Source organism: Pleurodeles waltl, chromosome 7, assembly GCF_031143425.1.
Source record: "Pleurodeles waltl isolate 20211129_DDA chromosome 7, aPleWal1.hap1.20221129, whole genome shotgun sequence".
Classification (NCBI taxonomy): domain Eukaryota; kingdom Metazoa; phylum Chordata; class Amphibia; order Caudata; family Salamandridae; genus Pleurodeles; species Pleurodeles waltl.
The window spans coordinates 553694082-553714473 of record NC_090446.1 but is presented as its reverse complement, the minus strand read 5'-3'; positions in this window follow the sequence as shown (position 1 = coordinate 553714473).

Here is a 20392-nt window from a genome sequence, read left to right as displayed (position 1 = left end):
CTGTGCTTTGCTATGGCGGTCTGTGCCCTGTTCAGCGGTGCTTTGCCATGGCGGTCTCTGACCTGTTCCGCAGTGCTTGCCTTTGCTGTCTGACCTGTGCATTGGTGTGTGGCATGACGGTCCCTCATTGCCCAGCAGGGCTGTGGCTGCCGGGGCCCTCCTGGGCACTGACTCTGGCGGTAGTCTCCGGACCAGTGACGATTGTGCTGCCCTCCTGGGCACTGACTCTGGCGGTGGTCTCCGGACCAGTGACGATTGTGGTGCCCTCCTGGGCACTGACTCTGGCGGTGGTCTCCGGACCAGTGATGACAGTGCTGCCCTCCTGGGCACTGACTCTGGTGGTGGTCTCCGGACCAGTGATGACAGTGCTGGCGGTGGCGTCCCGGCCGCCGGGGAGGATGGTGCCCTTCTCCGCTGTGCTGCCCTTCCCAGACTGTGCAGACTTCTTATGGCCCTTCACCACCTTTGGAGGAGTCACAGCTGACTCGGCACTCCCCCTGGGACCCTTGTGAGCAGTTTTGCAGCCAGGAGTCTTCACCCTGTCCCGTCGGCCACTTTCCAACTTAAGGTGCTTTACAGGTGGTGGACTGGCAGTGCTTTGGCTCTGTGTCACACTGGCTGCCCTGGTGGCCGGTGTACTCCACACACCTTTAACACGCACCACTGGTACTGGACTTTTTTTGGCTGAGGTGCTACTACGGGACCTATCAATTGGAGAGGTGGGGGTTGGGTCAAAGAGGTCAACGTTGCTGAGGAAGAGTTGCTGACGGAGACTGGGATGGGTAGCTGGAGGGGGTCTGGGAGTGGAGGAAGAGGAGGTGGTTGTAGGAGGTGTAACTTTAGGTGATTTGGGTGCAGATACTGGAGGCTGTCGTGAGGTGGATGGATGTTGGGTGTGTGAGTGCCCGCGTTTGCGTACTTTGGGAGGGGGCGTCATAGACACACTGGGAGTGGACACAGGGGACGTGTAAATGGTAGTGGGGTGGTGAGTGCAGGTGAGCAGGGTGTGGTGCTGGGTGTTCTGGTGCGAGTCCTAGTGCCTGTAGATGTAGTGCATGCAGGTGAGAGTGTAGACGACACTGGGAGGGAGGAGGGAAATGACGAGGAGGGGGACACAGTGGAGGCAGTGGATGTTGTTGTGTCTGTATGTGGATGATGCTTGTTTGAGTGCCTGTGGGTTGTGTGGTGCTTATGTTTGCCTGAGCTCCTTTTGTGTGTTGAGGTGTATGCATGCTTGTCTGATGGTGTGCTTGGGATAGGCTGGGGTACAGGGGATTGGGTCTGGGTGGAGGAAGTTGGAGGGGGGAGGCTAGACACAGGGACAATGGCTGCCATCAGTGCTGAGGCCAGAGATTGCAGGGTTCGATGAAGGGCAGCCTGACCAGAATGAATGCCCTCCAGGAATGCATTACTGTGTTGCAATTCCCTTTCTACACCCTGGATGGCATTCACAATGGTAGACTGCCCAACAGTGAGTGACCTGAGGAGGTCATTGGCCTCCTCACTGAGTACAGCAGGGGTGATTGGGGCAGGGCCTGAGGTGCCTAGGGCGAAGGTGATGCCCACCTTCCTGGGTGAGCGGGCACGGGGCGAACGCTGAGGGGCTGCTGGGAGGGCGGTGCTGGTAGGGGAGGTGGCGTCTGTACCTGTAGAAGTGGGGGGCACAGATGGTGCCGCCACCACAAGGGAGCTCCCATCGGCGGACGAGTCCGTGTCGCTGTTTGGTGATCCGGTGACCGACGTGAAGCTCCCCTCGCCCTCCGTCCCACTGGTGTATTCAGAGTCTGTGGTGTGGCCCTCTATGGCCATGTGGGATGCAGCTCCCTCGAGCTCCAGTGCCACTGTACCTCTGCCTGATGATGCTGATGCACAAAAGAACAGGGAGAGCAGAAAAAGTGGGGGGGACGACAGAAGAAAGACAGGTTGAGTGCAAGGCTTACCGCTACCGTTGGCGGACAATACAGACACAGCAGCCCCCTGCACTACACCTTGCCCTTGGCCTCTACAGATGCAATTTCTGGGATCTGGCCTACACAGCTATGGTGGACATCTGCACACATAGATGCCACAGGGGCATGTATACCTGTACTTGGCACTCTACTGAGGTGGGGTGGAATGCCACATGGCCTGCATTACGGAGGGGCCTAGCCTACAGAACTCGCCCTGGCCTAGGGAAACCCACAGCCCTCCTCCCCCACCCAGACCCCGCCACTGCATGCAAAGTCCGCAGAATGAGAGTGTACTCACCCCCTTGTGTCTGCTGTGATGCCATCAAGCGCCCATCCAACTCAGGGTAGGCCACCACCAGGATCTGGAACATCAGGGGGGTCATGGTGCGACGGGCACCCCTCCAACGTTGGGAGGCCATCCCCAGCTGAGCCTCCGCCGTCTTCTTGCTCCAGCGGCGAATGTCCTCCCATCTTTTCCGTCAGTGGGTGCCCCGTCTCTGGGGGACCCCCAGGGTCCGGACGTCCTTGGTGATGGCACGCCAAATGTCCTTCTTCTGGTGGGCGCTGACCTACATGACATGTACAGGGGAAGAAGAGAAGTCATTACCAACTGCACCGTCGATGTGAGTGGCCCCCATCCCTACCCTTGCCATGTGGCACATGCATTCACAGTCCTTCATGTTCCCTGAACTCTGCCCCCTTCCAACTAACATCCAGTCCTCTCCACCCAGGCATAGCCCATACAACGTGCTCCCTGTGTACTTACCTGTTGGTCTGGAGGACCGTAGAGTAGCGTGTACTGGGGGAGGACCCCGTCCACGAGCTTCTCCAACTCCTGAGCAGTGAAGGCAGGGGCCCTTTCCCCAGACGCAGCAGCCATTGTCTCTTCCAGACCGAGGTCACAGCAGCACTTGCAGTGTTGGTCCCCTCCTGTCGAAGATCAGGTATCGAGTGATTGAACAGATAGAAAATGGCGGTCACGTCTGCGGCGGTGACGTCCGCGGCGGTGCCTCTCATCACTGCCGGCGCACTTCATCATTGGCTCGTGGGACCCATAGGGTCCAATGTTAACCAATGCAGGATTGCGCCGTGGTCAACGACCGCCTACCGCGGCGGTGTACAACGCCAGCGCAGATACCTCACATCCCATTGTCCCACTTTAGAGGTCAGGCAGCCGCCATTTCAGGGGCCCACATGGCTTCATTTACTACTGCATCACACATACCTAGGCCTACACTCAACACACATAGAGGAAGAGTTTTTAGTTTGGTGTCATGTTCTGTGTATCTGTGGGTACATACCTGGGAATTTGTGGTCGCTGTTGTCCTTCCTAGGCACCGTCAGCTGGGACATTTGAGAAGATGGCGGAATCCTCCGGTGTACAGACCGCTGGTGGACCTGTTGACAATGAAGGAGCGACATTTAATCATGACCTACAGGTTTGACCGTGCCACTATCCAGGAACTGTGTACCCAGTTGGAGCCAGACCTGATGTCACCAATCCGCCATCCCACAGGAATCCCCCCTGACGTGCAGGTGCTGTCAGTGCTTCATTTCCTTGCAAGTGAGTCTTTTCAGACAACAGTGGCCATAGCATCAGGGATGTCCCAGCCTATGTTTTCCAACGTGTTGTCCAGAGTGTTGTCTGCCCTGCTGAAACACGGAAGGAGCTACATCGTTTTCCCTCAGGTGGAGGATTTGGCTTCAGTGAAAGGTGACTTCTATGCCCTTGGACATATCCCCAACATCATAGGTGCTATTGATGGCACCAATGTAGCTCTGGCCCCCCCGCAGGAGTGAACAGGTGTACAAGAACCGGAAGAGTTATCATTCTATGAATGTACAGATGGTATGTTTGGCAGACCAGTATATCTCCCAGGTAAATGCTATGTTCCCTGGCTCTGTGCATGACGCCTACATCCTGCGGAATAGCAGTATCCCGTATGTGATGGGTCAACTCTAGAGGCACCGTGTGTGGCTATTAGGGGACTCTGGTTACCCTAACTTGTCATGGCTATTGACCCCAGTGAGGAATCCTAGGACCAGGGCAGAGGAACGCTACAATGAGGCTCATGGGCGGACTAGGAGGGTGATCGAACGCACCTTCGGCCTCCTGAAGGCCAGGTTCAGGTGCCTCCATATGACAGGTGGTTCCCTATTCTACTCACCAAAGAAGGTGTGCCAGATCATCATCGCCTGGTCGATGCTTCACAATCTTGCTTTGCGACGCCAGGTGCCTTATCTGCAGGAGGATGGTCCAGATGGCAGTGTTGTGGCAGCTGTGGAGCCTGTGGACAGTGATGAGGAGGAAGCTGAGGAGGAAGACATAGACAACAGGGAGTCAGTCATACAGCAATATTTCCAGTGACACACAGGTAAGAACATTGTTTTTTTACTATTACATTCACTTTCACACTTCTACCTCTATCCTGTCTGTCATTTAGTATCAGTATTTGGTAACTGAGTTGTACCTTTCCATTACGGTTTCACAGGTGTGGTTACCAACGTGGCTTATCCTGGGTTCCCTGTAGTGGTGGACACACCGCTGATTGACGTGTCCTGGGTACGGAGGTATGGGCCCGCTGGGTGGGTGCTGTGCTGGTGTTACCAGAGGGTGGAAGGTCAGGGTTGGGCTGTGCCTGTGCAAGGGGAACCGACTGTCCCGAGGCCCACGATGGTCCGGGCTGGTCATCAGGATCCAGTTGGCCAGAGCTGCTGTCGTCACTGTGGGCCTCTTCTGTGGGTAGAGTGGAGATGTCTGGACCCTCCTATGTGGTGACGTTCCGTAGTGGTCCTGCTGGGATATAAGAGCATGATTATTGCATGTGTGTGTGTAATGGTGTGCACTGGTTGGGTGTGCGTATACCCCAGTGCAAGCATTCCTGTGTGTGGTTTTGTGTGATGATGGTTAGGGGGTTGTTATGGGTATGTGCAGTGAGCATGCTTTGGTGAGGGGTGACCATGCTTAGTTGTATCATGCAGGGCTTGGTGTTGGGATGTGTGGTTTGTGTTATTAGTACATTAGTGAGGATTTGGAGTGATAGGGGAGTGGGTGAGGGTGGGGATGTGTGATAGCATGTAGGTAGGGTGGGGGATATGATAGTTAAGATTTGACTTACCAGTGTCCATTCCTCCACCGACTCTTCCGAGGCCCTCTGGATGGATGATGGTCAAGACTTGCTCCTCCCATGTTTTTAGTTGTGGGGGAGGAGGTGGGGGTCCGCCCCAGTCTGCTGTACCGCGATGTTGTCCCTGGAGACCACGGAATGCACCTTCCCCCGTAGGTCGTTCCACCTCTTCCTGATGTCCTCCCGATTTCTTGGATGCTGTCCCACAGCATTGACCCTGTCCACGATTCTGCGCCATAGCTCCATCTTCCTGGCTATGGAGGTGTGCTGCACCTGTGAGCCAAATAGCTGTGGCTCTACCCGTAGGATTTCCTCCACCATGACCCTGAGCTCCTTCTCGGAAAACCTGGGGTGTCTTTGGCGTGACATGGGGTGGTCTGGGTGATGTGTGGGGTGGTGTATGTGTTGATGTGTGTGGTGATGTGTGGTGGTGTGTGGTGTTTTGTGCGTGTAATGTTGTATGGGTGATGGTGTTGTGTGCCTCTGTGTGGTGGGGTTCTCAATTGCTGTGCTCTCTGTCTCTCGGCTTCCTCAAAATTTCTGGTCGTAGGGGTTTGTGGGTGATGTGGGTGTGTGTTTTATATTGTGTTGGGTGTGTGGGAGTGGTGTTTGTATGTGTATCAGGTGTGTGTATTTTGAATATTCCAATGTGGCGGTGTTTTGGAGATGTGTGTGTATTTTGAGCACGGCGGTGTGTACCGCCAATGGAATACCGCGGTTGAAAGACCGCCGCGTGGATTCGTCGGTCGTGATAGCATGGGCGTGTTTCTGTTGGCGTGATGGTGGAGGTTTTGTTTTCGCCAGTTTAACACTGTCCTTTGGTGTGGCGGACTTGTGTGGGTGTCTGAATTTCGGCAGATTCCGAGATGTGTGTCATAATAGCTGTGGCGGAATTCCACGGCCGCGGCTGTGTATTGGCGGTCTTCTGCACGGCGGTAAGCAACTTTTACCGCCAATGTTGTAATGACCCCCAAAGTGTGCGAGTGACTCTGGTATCTCTTGACAATGGTGACAGGAGGTCAGATTACGATCCTCCACTCTCCATTTCGCAGTAAATGTCTTGAGCGGAAGGATCCCTAGTCTGAACTTAATGAAGAGAGTTTTGGTGTAGGGAGGATTTACATTGTCCATGTAGGCCTCGAATTTAGGGCTACATTTGTGATCCAAAAACTTTAGGGTCCGGCTGCCTTGATTTTTAGACCAGATTTGCACCAGAATATTCTCCCAATAACACATGTTTATACGCTCTTTTATTTCCTTAGTCAAGTTATGAGGATCTATCCACACCTCCTCCATTTTAAGGATTTTACACATGTCTCTAATATATCTGAGCCAGGGGATTTTTGATGCACAGTCACCCACAAGAAACTCATCTATTGCTATTTGGAAGGTGGACAAGTGCTCAGAGGTCCAGAGACGAACCCAGTACATGAGTGGTCTTAGAGCAATTTCATTATGAATCTTATTTAAAGCTAGGTCAAGTCTGAGGGGTATGAGGGGGGTACTCATCGGCAGCCGCAAAAAATTACGTAGAAAGCGGTTTTCTACTGTCGTCAAGCACCTTGAGTTAGTGTGCCCCCAAAGATCGGCACCATAAATTGAAGCTGCCACTGCCGCTGCTTTGTAGACGGTGATGGCGGGTGAGATCTCCCCTTCCGAAATGTTAGCAATTTCCCTCCGTATCGCTGTTGACCTCTGTCTGAGAGCTGACAGACTCTTCCCAATCTGTGCGGACCACTGTTGATCATCTCTTAACCTAAGCCCCAAGTAATCAAATTGACTAACTCTATAGGATGGCCTGCTATGGTCATTGTCCCCCTGAACGATTTGTGCGGATTAAAAGCCATGAACTTTGATTTAGTTGTATTTATTTCAAGTCCTCTGCTGGAGCAAAAATTGTAAAAAGCATCCAGTTCGTTTTGTAGACCCATTGGCGTTCTCGAAATTAATAAAGTATCATCAGCGAACATTAAAATGGGGACAGACGCTCCAGCTAACTTTGGAGCTTCATGGTTACAATGTAACAGCTGGTCCGCCGCACCGTTGATGAAGAGATTAAACAATGTTGGGGCCAGAACACACCCCTGCCTGACCCCCCTATTAACAGGTATAGCTTCTGTTAGATCACCACCATGAGACCAACGTACTTGGGCGAAAGTCCCCATGTGTAAGTACCTAATCAGTCTTAATAACTCTCCATCTAGTTGGTAGCTCTCCAGGGCATTCCACAATTAATCTCGGGGTACCATGTCAAAGGCAGCTTTTAGATCAATAAAAGCCACGTACAGGTGGCTCTTGTTAAGTAACAGGTATTTCCAGCAGAAAAGATTGAACCTGAATGCCTGATCTATTGTACTCATTCCTTTCCTAAATCCTGCCTGGAGGTCGGAAAGGATATGAGAATCCTCTATCCATGCCTGTAATCTATTCAGTGCCTGTTTGCAGAATATTTTTGGGCTGACATCAATAAGGCTTATTGGCCTATAATTTGTAAGTTCTTCCCTTGGCCCTTTCTTGAAGATGGGGACTATAATTGCTCCTTGCCACGTGGGGGGTAGTCGTCCACCCCTCAGTATCTCATTGCTGAGTGCATTTAAATATAGGGACCAAGTTGTCGGTCGGGACAGATATAGATCACCTGGGATACCATTTGACCCAGGGGCCTTCCCTTTACGTACTGACTGGAGAGCCAAGGTTGTTTCTTTTAGAGAGAAGAGATCCAGACCAAATTTAGGTAGTGTGACAGTCCCAACAGTTGGTATGTTGGCAATAGGTGGTCTATTGGGTTTTAATAAGGGGGCAGTAATACAGTTAATTTGAGGCTCTCTATATACATTTTTAAAATGTGACACTGAAATTTCTGGCTGGATTACAGGATAGTTCTCCGCAGTTTGGGAGCTGCCTTTGCCTGACACTAGTTTCCAAAACAGTTTAAGATCCTTCTCATGGAGTACATCCACCAGCCCATTCCAATATTTAGTTTCCCACTCTTTTTTTTGCATTTTTTAGTGTTGCTTTGTATGCAGCCCTGGATACTCTTATCTCTCGACAGTTTCCTGCCTTCAGTGCTCCCAATAGTTGTATTTTGGCCTGACGACAGGAGTTAGAAAACCACCTCAATGTTTTAGCCCGCCACCTTACTACCTGAAAGTGTGGTTTTAGCCGATTGGTCAAGATGCTATGCAAGTTAATCAAATCCACCAATGTAAAATCAGTGTGTTTCAATGGTAAGAGCGTTGACATAACTATTTTGTAAATTGATAACTGGAAATTTACATAATCATCCACCAATTCCTATTTCACATTTTTATAATTATTCGTCATGGCTAGAGCATTGCCTTTGACCCACTTTGTCAATGTTTTGCAGCTAAATAGAGTAGTGGAAAAGGAGGTACTCAGAGCTTGATGATCACTATTGTTGCGAGGAAGAACAACCGTTATCGATGAGAGATTTCCAGAGAGTGTTGTCTACTAAGACATAGGGGGTCATTCATTACAACCTCGGCGGTCTTTTCACAAGACCGCTGAGGGACCGCCGTGCTGAAGGCCACCAGTGGTAGTGGTTTTCCGCTCAGCGTATTATGACTCTTGGCAGCTCTATGTCGTTTTTCTGACGGAGAGCCGCCAACAACCATAGTGACGGGCGGCGGTGAAGTGGAGGTTGCTCCACCTCCACCGCCACGCCAACAGAACACCGCCCAGCGAATCACCTCCTGTGATTCTGCGCGGCGGTGTTCTGTTGGCGGTGTGGTGTCGGCAGAGCTGCCCCCATGGCTCTCATCCCCTCCCGGAGGATCGACGGAACAGGTAAGTCGATCATCCGTTAGGGGAGGGGGGTGTTGAGTGCATACATGGAGGTGTGCGTGGGTGTATGTAGAGGGGGTGTGTAAGTGCATGTATGCTTGCGGGGGTGTTGCGTGTTTTGGGAATGAGTACGTGTATATCTGTAGGTATGTCTGTATGGATGTGCTCGTGTATGTTTGAATGTGGGTGTGCGTGTCTGACTGTGTGTGTGGATGTTGGCATGTGTGTCGGTGTGTGTGAGTGTATGTGTGTTGGTGGTGCCTGCGTGCGTGTCGGGTGTGTATGTGTAAGGTAATGTCGGGGGTCGGGGTGGGGAGGGGGGTCCTGCCACCCTTGGGGGGTGGCAGGGGTGGTGGGGGGTGTAGGAGAGGGAGTAGGGGTGGGGAGTGGGGGAGACCCCTATCAGTGCCAGGGAAGGAATTCCCTGGCACTGATAGTGCTTACCGCCATGGATTTCCTGGCGGTTCCTACTGCTGGAAATCCACGGCAGTAAGCTGGGTCACAATACCAGCGGCGGTATTGTCACGGCCGCCGGGCTGGAGACCCAGGTCTCTGGCCCAGCGGTCGTCTCCGACCTGGCGGGCAGAACGGAGAAGCGGCGGATGACCATGGCGGTAACCGCCATTGTCATAATTCCAAAAAAAAGACCGCCAGCCTGTTGGCGGTCTTACCGCCGCTTTAACACCATCCGTCAGGGTTGTAATGACCCCCATAGTATAAGCGACTTGAGTATGGACCTCTTCTATATGTGGGCAACGCCAGGGTGTCTGATTTTGTGTTTCCATTTACCATTCTTAACTCCTTTGCTTTTATTAGGTCTTCTAGTAGATCTAGTGCACCCCCTACTTTCTTAGTTGTGACCCGGACAGGCCCCGATCTGTCGCACGGATCTGCAAATTGAGTTCCTTTTTGCTGGTTGTCGTCTCTACAATTCAGTTGCATATTCAGATCTCCTGCAACAATTAAACCTTTGTGTGCCAGGTCTAACGTATATGTTTGCAATTACTATACGGACGGGCCCGCTTGGGCTGCTAAGTTCAACCTCGACAGCTAATATGTCCCTTGTGGGGGTTGTTAGCTCCTTCACCTTTGGGAACAAATCATGTTTTAGCCAGATTATCAAGCCCCCTGATGCCCTGCCAGATGGTGATGGAAGCGCAGTCTTCTGAAAGGTCCAATAGCCTACTCTATTAATCGCAGAAGAAGCCCATGTCTCCTGCAATGGGATAATGTGATGTTGATCTATAAGGCTGCACCAATCAGGGTTAGCTATTTTCTGAAGCAAGCCTGCCACATTCCAGGATAAAAACTTAATCAATAAATCAGATCCATCCCCCATGTCTTGCAGCTTCTCTCTATTTTCACTTAGGTAAGCCGTTGCTCCACAATCCATCTCCTCTGCTTGGTCGCTACAATGTGCTCTTGGCTCTGCCCCCAGGATGCACAATATCTGGTTGCTTGGTATAGAGGGGTCCAAAGCCATTTTACTAGGTATGCCATCTCTCCCGGCCTTCACTATGGGGTCTTCAGGTCAATCTATGGTTGAGGTTGGGCTGCTCCTGTAATCCCTTCTTAGAGTGCGTGTGCTCAAGGGCGTTGGGGTGTTATATCTCTCTTTAAAAAACAGATTAGCCAATGATTGAGGGATTTTTTGGGCAAGAGACACTTGGGATGAAGTCCCAGGTCTCAATCTTTGATCAAGTGCCAAAAGGCCCTTTACTAGGGTCTGGCTGCTCAGTTTCAGGCCTATAAGGTCTGTTGCTGAGCATTCTCTTGAATGTCTCTGGACAGTGACTATGTCATCCCTTATGAAAGACCTACACTTCTTGACCCCCCTTATCCAATCGATTACTTTGTTCTTAAGGGAATCCCCTTGCTCTTTTTGACCATAGCTTAGCTTGGGGACATTTGCCATATATATATCATACTGGCTGTGCTTTGTCTGGCTTAGTGGGGCACTCCGCAGAGGGCCTGTAAAGCTTTTATCTAAAGATTTGTTTCTGTGCACCTCGCGGTTCGTCCTTTTATTCCGATTTGTGTCGTATTTGTTTAAGCCAGCTGCAACAGGAAGTATACTTTTTCCCCCGTGGTGGTTCTGTGTTGCCACTTCATCCCTCTTTCCTCTATATATTCCTGTCATAGATGTTTCAACTTGTTGGATTTGCCTAGATGCAGAGCTAGGCTCAAGTTTGAATGAGGATTTCCTTATGCCCCCGATTACGGTGGATATACTGTCCAGCTTCTTGTGCATCATATGACTAAAAGATGTAAGGTACTCCCTGAGGCTCCAAATTTCAGCTCTTATTTGTACTAGTTGTGTCTCAACAGGGTGTTCCCTCTGAGCAGCTGTGAATGTTAATGGCTCCTCTGTTACTCTTGACACACTCCTCTCTGGATCAGAGGGCGCCAAGCGGGCAAGAGGTGAAAAAGGGTTGTTGCAGTTTATAAGGGGGAACACACCACACTGCTGGCTAGGCAGGCTCAGTTTAGAGCTCTCTATTGAGTTGGTTAAAGCTTCTAGTATAACAGGTTCTGAATTAGATCCTTGTATTGTAGGTAATGTGAGTTCTCTGTTCGCTGGGGCAAAAAAGGATTTTATATCATTAGTGACGTCAGTAATCCCTTTCTTGAGGGGCTTAGAGGGCTTGGTAGCTAACAAACTTTCTACTTCCCCTATTAGATCATCAATTTAGGTCAATGTATAGTTTTCAGCGGCATGTCGGGGTATTTTCTTTGCCCCTCCCAGCCCAGTAGGGTTACCGCTGGCTTTCCTTTTCCCCATCCCAGTAAGTTGTTAAAGTTCCTCAGGTTGGATGGGGGCAGAGAACAAACTTTTTGGGGGGTGGATCCAACCCCGGACCCCCGCAGGCATAGTCCGACCTTTCAAATACTCGGAAATAGAATTTGTAGGGAGTTAGTCCCACCTCCAACAATTGTGAACGAAAACCAGCGTTTTATAATGTAGGCACAGCAGAAAATATTTAAGAATTTAGACCTGCCCCAATAATAATAACTAAATGCTGCTATTACAGATTACTTTGCATGGGCTAGAAGTTAGGTTCAGTCATGGGGCAGCAGAAAATGGAGAGGGAAACACCAAGAGAGTACCTTCTGGTGGCCATGTGACTGTATGCCACCCAATCCAAAAGCCTTTGGAGAGATGTCGGGGGGCCCTGCCCTGCCTCTTCCTGGCAATGACGGGCAAGGACGGGCCCGCCCTTGGCCCGGGCTTCGCCCGGCCACCGCCCGCGCGTGTCCCGCGAGGCAGGAGCGCTGACAGAAATTTAAAGGGCTCCTGCCCTCTGCTGTGCTTGCCGCTGCCTCCTCCTTCGGCCCCAGGCGCAGAAAATGCACGACTCGCAACCCGGGAGCGCTGACAGAAATTTAAAGGGCTCCTGCCCTCTGCTGTGCTTGCCGCTGCCTCCTCCTTCGGCCCCAGGTGCAGAAAATACGCGTCTCGCAACCCGGGAGCGCTAGCAGAAATTTAAAGGGCTCCTGTCCTCTGCTGTGCTTGCTGCCGCCTCCTCCTTCGGCCCCAGGCGCAGAAAATGCGCTTCCCCAAGTCCAGTCTTTTTCCCCTTTCACAAGCAGCAGCAACAACTGCAGGATAGCCCAACAAAGCACAGTCACAGGCAGGGGTAGCAGGTCTCCTCAGCTCTTCGCATTGGAAGAGGTTCCTTTTGGTTCCAGAAGTGATCTAAAGTCTGGGGTTTTGGGTCCACTACTTAAACCCCTTTCTGGTTTTAAGGTAGGAAAACTTCAAAGGAAAGTCTCTGTTGTTCACAAGATCCTGCCTTGCCCAGGCCAGGACCCAGACACATACATGGGGGTTGGAAACTACATTGTGTGAGGACAGGCACAGCACATTCAGGTGTAAGTGACCACGCCTCCCTCCACTTTGGTTCAGATGGCTCATCAGGATATGCAGGCTACACCCTAGCTCCCCTTGTTTTCACTGTCTAGAGGAGATTCACAAACAGCCCAACTGTCAGTCTGAACCAGACAGGGAATCCACAAACAGGTAGAGTCATAGAATGGTTGAAGCAAGAAAATTCCTACTTTCTAAAAGTGGCATTTTCAAACTAACAATCTAAAAACCAACTTCACTAAAAGATGTATTTTTAAATTGTGAGTTCAGATACACCAAACCTAATATTTCCATCTGCTCTCACAGGGAATCTGCATTTTTTAAAGGCAGCCCCCATATTAACCTATGAGAGAGATAGGCCTTGCAACAGTGAAAACCGAATTCAGCAGTATTTCACTCTTAAGACATGTAAAACACAGCAGTATATGCCCCACCTTTAACATACACTGCACCCTGCCCATGGGGCTGCCTAGGGCCTGCCTCAGGGGTGTCTTACATGTACAAAAAGGGATAGTTTGGGCCTTACAAGTGGGTACACTTGGCAGGTCGAATTAGCAGTACATGACTTCACACACACACACTGCAGTGGCAGGTCTGAGACAGATTTATAGGCCTAGTTGTGGGTGGCACAATCAGTGCTGCAGGCCCACTAGTAGCATTTGATTTACGAGCCCGGGTCACTTCTAGTGCACATTTCTAGGGACTTAGTAGTAAAACAGATATGCCAATAATGGAAAAGCCAATTACACATACATTTTACACAGGAGCAATTGCACTTTAGCACTGGTCAGCAGTGGTAAAGTGCCTAGAGTAGCAAATTTAGCACACAGTCAAAACATGGGAGTGGAGGAAAAAAAGACAGGGTAGTCCAAACCAAGGATATCAGGTCTAACAGTTCTGAATAGAAGTTTCTCTCTTAAATGGACTAGTAGATCATGTGCTCTCCTTTAACAGCTATTTTGCACTTTATACAGTCGAGCCAAGGCCCATCAGATGAGTTGTATACAGTGAACACAGCCCAACAATATACTTTTTAGATAGAAATATGTATGCATCGTAAGTGTAGCCAATGTTAAATCTAGTAAGCACTGTTTTATTGTGTTATGAGGTGCAGGGAAGTGCATATGACGCTCTGTGTGAAGTGCCTTGGTTCAAAGCATGTAATATTTGCCCCACAACGTTTCATTTTTACAACACCTATGGATATTGATCAGAATGTTTTACCTATGTGTTTATTGTACTTTTATAATCCTTGGTTGATAAAAATAAAGTCTATGACTGACTGACTGATGGTTGGAAAACTAATACCAGGTTACAAAAAAATCACTTTTTTTTTGTTCTAAATCAGTCCATACCCACTCCATCTTTGAAAAACTTTTTGAAGGCAGGTTTGATTATTCTTGATGTTAGCAGCACCTGTGAGGATACTGTCATTAATTCTGATTATCCCAACAGTTCAGCCCGCACCTCTCGTATACTGTTGTGAAAAATCTTCTGCTGCACTAGAGATACCAAAGTTTAGCCTTTTGTACCAATAAAGACTGAGGTATGTCATGAATGTTGTCATGCATCTGAATGGGAGAATTATGGGAGGATAACTTCACAGTAATAGTGGCAATTGTATACCATATGAACCTTTTTCATTCTTGTTGGTTTTAGTGTTGCCAGTGGTGCTAGAAGATCGAACTGTGTTCTTGATATTACATTGAGGCTCCTGTGTCAACTAAAGCAGCGATCATCTGTTTTCCTACTTGAATAGACACCTCAGTTGAGCTAGTCCATTCCTCCTGCCTTACTTCACGTTGCAGACCATATGCACTGATCCTTCATGGTCCTTCTCATCAGTCCAAGCAATGTCTGATGGGTAGTCCACAGTGTTGAATCTCTTCTTTAATGTTTTTTTTCTCCAGCATGCTGATTGGCATACACTTCTTCTTTTTTGCTGGGCACTCTCTAGGATGTAGAAAAACACCTTCACAGAATCTGCAAGGCTTTCCTTCGTTAGCAGGTTGACTTTTTCTTTCTGGATGAATTTTGTAAGCCCTGTCTCCATGTAAGACGTATGAACACTGGATAACTCTAAGGAATTACCCATCATCAGGATATTCAGTAGTGACTTGTGTGGCTCATGCAGGGTTGAGGAAGCACAGCCCTGGATAAACTGTGCCCAGATTTACCAGCCTTAATTTGCAGCGTACATTTGCTGGCTAGTTCTTAAAAGTGAATGTGTAACTTATTGGCAGATTCACCATGTCTTTGTTTAGCCTGTCCTTAGAAGAAATTTTCATAATTTGAATTGGTAAGAAGGATAAAGTATGCATGATATAAGTAGGGTGGCATATGTGAAATGTGTGCTGTTTTCACCAATGGTGGTTTAGAGTTAGTACCTGTCTTCCCCTGTTAGCTGAAGCAAAACATCTCTTCTGTCTTCGGGTCTGTGGTTGTAGCAAAGTATGTTTCAAGTCTGTTCGACCGTACTGCCTATTTGGAGGCTTGATTAGAGGGTGAGCCAGAGAGTTCAAATGGTGCTATTGTAGGGATGAACAACATCTTTTAGATAGCTAACCTTGTCCTGATGTTTTGCTGTGCTTCAGACTGAGAAGAGATCAAATGAAAGGAATGCCAAGCATGCAACACTCTTTGAGTAATTAATTTTTAAGGCACTTCTCAAAGCGTAATGTGAGTGTTTAGGTCAAATGCAGCAACACAAGTGCACTTCTGAAAAAAATCACAGCAGTAGAATAATATTGATCATAGAAACAAACAAAGAAAAGAGACTTTCAACCATGGATAATATATCTATATATAGTGATTATATATTCTTGCACAACTCAAAGCTAAATATAAGGATTACCAATGCATCAGCATGGGGCTTGACATAGACATAATCTTTTTACCAGCTTCAAGTCGTGAACCCAAATGACCGCAAAAAGAGAGCATGAGATCCGAGCAAGGTGTCCCCTCCCGGAAATAAGTTCTGTCTAACCCGGGTGATCAAGCTTCCCTCTTATATACTTTAAACAAGCTGGAGAGGAGAATTCTAGAAACTCCCCCTCCCATACAGTAAGTTGTTGTTCAAACGCTGGCTGTACCAGGTCAATGTTGAAAGAGCACATTTAGAGATTGGCCACATCCCAAGGTGCTCTCCCAAGACCGAACTGTTCCCCGCCGTACCATAAACATTCTCTGGTACATCCTTATCTCTCCCTCACTCCTGCAAGTTATGTTCCTGCCTTGGTGAGAAAGAGCGAGAGGAGCGAAAAACATTTTGCATAAGTTGTGTGCGGAAAAATACCTGCACCACCAATATGACAGTGTTTGAAGCTAAGCACAAAATGAAGTCAGTCGTCAAGATGGAGCTGGGGGTAAAATACAGATAGCATTGCACCTGGCCTCTGGAGTAGTGAAATGTGGGGCTAGCACTTACTTTCAGGTTTCACTTTCTTTGCACAATCAGAGTGTGCCTCTTTCCTTTTGAGTGTGTACAGGGAAAAGATGGTAATATGTTCTTAAACTCTGGCTTGTTGAACGTTTGGCACCATTATTAGGGTATGACCAGCAGGATGTATGGATGAGGAACTTTCAAAGGATGCATGGGAGGCTCTCTGAATATTCTGGCTGATGACGCGTGGCACTCTATTGGTGATTACTGAGTATCGCAGGAATATGGATTTTCGTGCTTGCAGTAGCTCTGATGTTGGGTGCTTCAGGCAAATTTGTGTTTCTGCTTTCAGTGCTCCTGTCAGTGGTGGCTGGTGACATTTGAAAGTGGTAGGGCAAAAAAGTTGGGTATGACTTTTATGTAGCGAGTGAAGTGAGCAAGCTTAATGGACAAAAGTGGGGTCGAAGGTGAGTCCTCTTCCCAAGAAAAAATTGAATAAAGATTGACAAATGATGTATTTGAAAGCAAATTAATTTAGTGAGAAAGCAAGGTTCATAAAACAGTGGGAACGTATAGCCTTGAAAAACTACACATAATAAAAACTGTCCCATATCTTACTTCATTAATAAGTTCAACATTTACTTTAAAGTGAAAATCGTACAGCACGACAACTTCAGGCCCTAAAAGTGTGTGCTTGTGCAGTGTCTTGCAATGTTTGCAGCAGCAACTTTGGAAGAAAATACTCTAACCAGGCATCAGGAAGCACCCACGCTTGCTGGCTGCCATCAGTCATACAGAAAATGTGCAGACAAATCTTTAAGTTAGATAAAAAAAGTGGGGGAGAAAGGGGACTTGTAAAATAAGTGTCAGTGATTCCCATAGTGTGCCATCCAGCCTGTATTTTGGTTTCTCTCTGAGATGTTATTGGATCCAGAAATCAGTACTATTGGCTTTGTCAATTTATGTTAGCAGTTTAGGATAAATGAGTAACAACAATGATTAGTTATAATTAATTAACATTGTGAATGTTTCAATTCTGAAATCTTGAGACCTTGAATTAAATATTATTGAGGCATATGGAGGGAGTATGGCCTTCAGATATTTGTGCTTTACATTAGAATATATGCCTGTTCTTTCTTCAAATCTCATGTATCTGCACATTTTCAGCCTCCTCTCTTTACTCTTCAGCAATCTCTTTTCCCTCTCCCCCGAATGCACTCCCTTGCATTGCCCTCATTATACCATCCCAAGCATGCATTGCACTCATTCACATTTAAGCACTTTATTTCATTTTGCTTTTGGCTTCTAATTATTTTGACCTCTACACACCATTTCACACACATTTACAGTGAATTTCATTTGCAGTTGGAATACATGACAATTGTTTTGTGTGCTCTGCAGAGAGATCAACCCACTGTCAGGCACTTTGCTTTGCCTTCAGCCTTGGCACAAGGGCTGTCAATCGAAGCCCCTCATAAACACCTGGCACAAGTAAAAGTATGCACTATGCAATGCACAGAATCACAGCATGATGAAATAGCTAACTCTCTTGGGGAAAGAAAAATTAAGTAAAACGTGAAATAAGAGGAGCATAAATGGCTGACGCACACTCCCCACATTGTAACATTTATTGTTCGCATATCAATTCATGTTTGTGGCATTAATGTTAATGGCATGAAGATAGGACGAGCTTTAACCCCATACAGCAGATAACTGCCTTTACTGTAAAAAACGTATTTCTTCCCTTGCGCTTTACGCAGCTATTTGGATCAATTTCGCAAGGGAGCTTGAATCCTGCTCGTCTTTTGTAACAGGTTCACAAGGAATAAATCCAGCAGCTCCACTTCTAAAGGAGCCAGCGATCTGCAGCCAGGTCCTGGGGTGTCACATGGGGGAGGTTAGCATGACAAGGGGTCTCAGTACAATAAAAATAACTGAAGATTAGCATTTTGACACTGTTACTGAAGACAAGGCACCAAGTTACACATGCTTGCATCCACTCCTACTGGGTGACGAATGGGAAAAGGGTGGGAACTATCCCTGTGAATGACAGATGGCTTCCCTCACACAGGGATGAAGACTCTGACGCCCAAAAACATGACGCAAAAAACATCAGTGGTCAATAGTGGATACTGCCATAGACCACAATGGAAATGAAGGGCTTTAGAGCGGTCAGCCGTGCGTCTTGTGTCACAGTGTAGAAAGTTGATTTACTCCCTGGCTTCCATCTCGTGCTTCAAAGTGAGGCAGGGCAGGCAGCCTGGGGCAGTCAGCTCCGACTTAAATGGATCAATTTGTTTAGAGATACAATTGTATCTGTAAGCAACTCAATCTATTTAACCCCTCAGGTGCCATGGACAAGCTGGGCTCGCCCTCAGCCACGGTTGCTGGGCCAAGGACAAGCCCAGCCTCCCACCCACACACCTCCATCGGGGATGGAAGGGTAATTGCTTCCCCTTCCACCCCTGAACCTCTTCTGGCAATCTGATGACGTCAGCAGGCTCACAGCGCGCCGATGTCATCAAATGCTACTGGGGACGTGCTGGAAGCCATGGGGGCAGAATCCACTAAGGCGCCAGGATTTTTTTATTGTTCCCTTTTGTTTTTTGTGTGCTGGGGTGCCCCCTTTGGCAAGAGCCCCCCCAAAGGGGGCACAGAACTGTTGGCCAGTTCAGATCGGCCTATTTTTTAGGGCCATCTGTCCCCAAATGCAGCAGAATCCCCTTAGACACCAGGGATCTTGTGTATGTGTGTTTTGTGTGAAGGCATTCCCTTTGGAAGGGTCGCACTCCAAAGGGGGCACATAACTGATCGCCATTTCTGCCCTCCTTTGGGGGCAGATCGGCCTATTTCTTTTAGGCCCATCTGCCCCCAAGGGGGGCAGAATCCACCAAGACGTCCGGGACTTTTTTGCTTTTGGTTCCCCTTTGTTTTTTTTGTGCTGGGGTGCCCCCTTTGGCAAGGGTCCCCCCCCCAAAGGGGGCACAGAACTGTTGGCCATTTCCAGCCCCCCCCCCCCCCCTTGGGGGTAGATTGCAAATTTTTTTTTAGGGCCATCTGCCCCCAAAGGGCAGAATTCACTTAGGCACCAGGGATTTTGTGTATGTGTGTGTGTTTTGTGCGGGGGGCTTCTCCTTTGTCAAGGGTCGTTCCCCCAAAGGGGGCATATGACTGGCTATTTCTGCCCCTGCCCCTGGGGGCAAAGCAGCCTACATTTTGTATGCCCATCTATCCCCAAGGGGGGGGGCAGAATCCACCAAGATGCCAGGGAATTTTATTTTTGTTCCCCTTTGGTTTTTTTGTGCTGGGGGGCGCCCCCTTTGGCAAGGGTTGCACTCCAAATGGGGCATAGAACTGCTGGCCATTTCTGCCCACTTAGGCACCAGGGATCTTGTGTATGTGTTTGTGTGTTTTGTGCCGTGGGCATCCCGTTTGGAAAGGGACACCGCCAAAAAGGGGCACATGACTGATCGCCATTTCTGTCCCCCTTGGGGGCAGATCGGCCTATTTTTTTAGGCCCATTTCCACCAAAGGGGGGCAGAAGCCACTACGACGCCAGGGAATTGGTTTTTTTGTGCCCCTTTGTTTTTTTTTTTTTTTTTTTTTGTGGAGGGGCGCCCCCTTTGGCAAGGGTCGCCCTCCAAAAGAGGTACAGAACTGTTGCCCATTTCTTCCCCCCTTGGGGGCAGATCGTCCTATTTTTGTTAGGGCCATCTGCACCCAAGGGGGGCAGAATCCACTTAGGGAGCAGGGATCTTGTGTGTGTGTGTGTTTTAAGGGTCGCCCCCCCAAAGGGGGTACATTACCAATAGCCAATTCTACCCCCCTTGTGGGCAGTTCAGCCTATTTTCTGTAGGCCTATCCACTTAGGCACCAGGGAACATTTGGAAAGGTTTGGTGGTGGGGTGTTTTTTAACTGTTGAAGTATTTGTATTTGTGATTATAACAGTTTATTTCTCCTTTTAGTTCTAGTTCAAAGCTTTTGCTTCCTTTCCTGTGGATCCTTGCTGTTTTGGCAGTAGTTGCCCTGCGGTTTGCGTAGTTGCATGTTTTAGGTAACTCAAAGCAATTTACTCCAAAGGAGTATTGTTGACATGCATGAATGACATGTTTGCAGGTGGTGTACTCAATGCAGTATTGTGTGTGAAATTGTCCTTAGAATTGTGCACAATCATATTTGTGTTTCCTTATGTCTAATTTGCTTTTCCATTTTGTTTTTAGTGGGATATCATTGTTGATTGCTGTGTCTGTGCATAGTAGT